Genomic DNA, 4,410 nt, shown 5'->3' on the forward strand with positions numbered 1-4,410 from the left:
GCCGGGGGGCCCCGGCGATGCCCCGGCGCGGTGCCCGCCCGTGGCCGGGCTGAGCGCGCACCTGGGTTACTGCCACCGAAAGAAAAACTTCAGCAGAAGCTGTGGGATGGTGCCCCGAGGCAGCCCTGCCACAAAAATCAAGTTCCTCGGGGCTGACATCACTTGGGATCCCTTCCCTCTGTTGCGTTCGTGTTTTCCGCCCCGCGTCTCCGGGTTGCCCCAAATAGGAAGAACAGGTTTATGGCAATATAGATATTACTTGGGATGGGGAAGGAGCGGCTGCTTCCCCCCTGCCCTCTCCGGTTGTAACCTGAAGCGCGTGTAATCCTCTAACAATGAGACAATTCAAATAGGAGGGGGAGGGAAAAAAAAAAAAGTGAAACCCGAGGGAGAGAGGAACTTGCCTGATCTTTCTTGTCAGCGCTCACCGTGCAGACCGGGAGAGCTTTTTCCGGGGATCCATCATGCCCCCACCCCTCCGCTTTCCTTTCTCCAAACACACCCCTCGCTCCTTCAACGGGTGAAACAACTGCGGGACGGACACAAAAACTTACGGCTCCCCGATGAGGCCGCGGAGCGGAGCGTGGTGCGCGGGGCACGGTGGCGCGGTGGGAGAGCTCCTCTCCCGGGCCGCGCCGGGACCTTCCAGCTCTGTCCCACGCAACCTTCCCGGGGCCGATGCCGGGCGGCACGGACCGGGTTTTGTACTGCTCCGCTAAAAGTGCATCGTCGTGTCCTTTCGGAGGATAGATACTGCGATGTAAACAGAATAGGTGACTATCGTCTCGGAAGCAAGCGAAGGCAACGAAGACAGGGGGGTGTAATTGCAATTCGGTGGCAAGATTATGCGAGAATCTGAAACAAGCCTTGCGCAGATGCAGATCCTGATATAGAAAATGTTATGCCATAAATGGGAATTTAAATTATGAGAGGTTTGTTTATGGAACCTTTAGGTAGATAAGGCAAAATTAGAATTACTGCTGCTAGTAATAACAATAATACAATGCTCAGCATTGATGGATAAACAGCCACCATACTCCGGGCTTTGAGCACTTTCCCTGTGGGCTCCTTGTTACTTCCAAGAAGGGTGTAGAGCGAGGCTCCAAAATATGCTGTATTTCTTTCACTTGCTGAATAATTAATATGGCTTAGAATATGACAGTTTTTGTGTTTCATTCAGAATGCTCTGTTGATACTTTGGATACCATTAGTGTAGGCATAGTACAGACTCTTGATTTTCTTCTCATCCTCTGTCGTCTGTCATTCCCATCCTCATACATGTGTACTCAGAAAGGGGAGCTATATAGAACAGTGAGTAGGCTTATCTTCTTTTAGAAAGGCTATTTTAAATACATGCAGGGATTTTGTGACTTCTTGGCAAATTTTCATGGGTGAAATTAGTTTTCATGTTGCATATATTGCAACAGTGATTAAAGAAGATGTAGGAAGTCTTCAACCTAGTTAGTCCTCGTCAATTTCCTAGCATGAAGTGCTAGCATTTTACTACATCACTTAGCCAAAAAGATAATTTTTAACTTACAGAGTCAACTAAAAAATGCGTTGAGGCTTTGAATGACCGTGTTTATAAAAATGTAGAAACTTGCTAAATGGACAAATTTACAGGAGAAAGGCTTAAATAGTAATGAGATGTATTCCTGTCCTTCATACATAGGATTAGGCCAGACAGTTATTTTTGTTGTCACCTGCATTTATACAGGTTATACTGTATTGTTTTATATAATCTAATATTGTGTGTGTATGATATATGTATTGGATCTGTACATATGCAAAGATTCTCAAAGTTATGTAAATACATTAACCACACAAAGGATATGTGTGTACATGAGTGAGTGGATAAAAAAATTAAATAAGAGATTAAAGAAAAATGTATATTCTTCTTCCTGCTCAACTAATTTTAAATGCCCTGTCTTCCTGATAACTGTAAATTAAGCTAAAGATGACATATTATATGGACTGCTTCGTTAAAACAGTCGTGGATGTATTCACTGTTACACCAAAATGTTCCATATACATTTAGAGTGTCTGTTAGTGTTGGGGGTGGTGTTTTGTGCTTCTCACACATTAAATCTTTGTGAAATTGATGAAGAATTTGAAATCTTTTTTGTTTTCCTCTGTTTATTTGTAGTGTTTTCTAATACTTCATTGTATTCTGTAGGATGCACATCCTGTATTGCATCTCACCCAGCTGTGTTAGATCTTCTGCAAAGAAAAACAGAAAAGTGATATAATACAACTGAACAAAAATACTCAAGCTAAATGGACTACAATCCTCAGATTTGGATTTTCCTTTCAGCAGAAAACCTCTGAGAGAAGAAGGGAAAAAAAAGGTAAAAAAAAAAAAGAATCTGGGAATATCATTCAATTCAATGTGTTACTATTCAGGCACCACTAAAGGAAATGTTTAATGGGAAAAGAACAATGTAATCCAAGATTGTCTCTCTATTGTTTTACTCTGTTTTGTCCTTTTTCTCCTAACCCCAAGACTGTAGGCCAGATTCTGTCTATTATTTTTACTTGTAGTTAGAATGATTTTCTTGACATTACCGAGCTTCCCTATGCTGGTACTAACCTCATATTAGCTGAGCTTCTCTATACTCAACTGCAAAGCTCTAAGCAGACTTTGGAGAAATATTTAAATAATTTCTTCCTCCTTAAAATTGACTATCTTCACCACAACTCGATCTGAAATTGTGGTACAAGAAATATAGGATGAATTCTAGGGGTAGACATAAGCATACATAAAGTAATGAGTGTCATTTGAAAGTAGCTACAAAGTTAGGTTTTCACAAATTTCCTTTTTTCAGGATTCACCCATTCTTTCTTTCCTACTTTGTGCAGGGCTGAAGTGAAATTTCAGTAGTTTCAAAAAGGTATTGAAGGTTAGCCTCAGACACAGTTGCAGTAAATGATATTGAGTATTGGTTCTGTCCACAGAAGAATGATCCTTAAACTGGTTTTGACAAAAACCTCCTTGAACTCTGTTTTACAGTAGCAAAAGAAGAAATTAGGTTTAAGTAATAGAAGATCTTTCAAGCCCTGAATTTTTGATCTTATTCTAAGCAATCCCTAAGCAGTTCTTTATCTGTGCACAAGATTTTCTATGAAACGTGTAGTACACATTTCTTTGCATTTTTTTCATTTTTTGTATCCTTTTTAATATAAAATTCAGTGGCTTTGTGACATTTGACTTATAAGTAGTATATGTATAATAAATCATTATATCAGACTTTGCATTTAGTTTTACAGATGTAATGGCACTTGCATTCCAAATCTGGACCGGGGAAGAATTTTCCATACACTATTTCAGATGTTCTGGTGGATTTATAAGTCAGAGTAGCTCTATTCTAGTAAAGAAGGAAATGTATTAAATAAATATTTTTGGTTCATATAGAAATTGTAAAGAATCAAGACTGTATTGTTTGAAAAGCATGCTCATATAAAAAGTTTTTTTTCTAGTTAAAATGCTGGTTTGGTTTTGGGTTTTTTAAAACTATTTTAGTTAACACAAATCAAAAATAGTTCCATAAAGCTTCACACTTTAAAGTCTTTACTTATATCAGAACGGTAATAAAAATTCACTGTCAAATTTTCTCTTAAGAGATTTAAAGTTGTACTGTGCTAAATAGATACATAGATCATGTTTTCCAAATCTATGAATTTTCAATACACTTTCAGAAACACTGTCCAGAAATAGAGGTATGATGGTGTGTCATCTTGCCATTTAATGGAAATTAAATACATTCTATAAAACAGTACAAATTAAATTCACATTAAACATACAGTGAACATAAAATGCTTTTGCCTTTCCCAAGGAACAACAGCAGAGGTGTACAGGGTCCAAAAGTATGCTGCATTTGGGTCCTGTGAGACATCTTTCCCTGATAAACCTGAATTTGGAAACTGCTTTTTTGAGGAACAAGAGCCTTTGGAGAACATACTGTCTCTTTGTTGATCATTCTTCAGAGACTGTTAGTATATCACATTGTGCTGTGGACCTTCCTCTGGGAAGCTTGAGCAGGACAAGCCAGTGCCATCATCCTGTGATAGCATCTGGAGATATTCTGAAAGGAGATAATTTGCCGTTCTCACCTATGAATTAAAGGAGTGTCTTTGTGTCCAGGTGCAACAAGAAATATCCACACATATAAGTTCTTTGTTGAGTTCAATTCTTTGTGAGATTTAAAGCTTCAATTTTCCTATGATGTTTGTCATACTAAAAATTGTGCACAGAAGAGCCTGACCATAAGGGCAGCTAAATTGTAATTTAGTTAATTAGTTGTAAGTAACAGATAAACTCTAGCAATATGCTCCAGTGAGGTTGGTATCTTCCTGTTCTTATTCAGTACAAGTGACATCCGATCACTTCCATCTGTGACAGTGCTAGATTCT

Source organism: Corvus brachyrhynchos, unplaced genomic scaffold (assembly GCF_000691975.1).
Source record: "Corvus brachyrhynchos isolate BGI_N302 unplaced genomic scaffold, ASM69197v1 scaffold14, whole genome shotgun sequence".
NCBI classification, from domain to species: Eukaryota; Metazoa; Chordata; class Aves; order Passeriformes; family Corvidae; genus Corvus; species Corvus brachyrhynchos.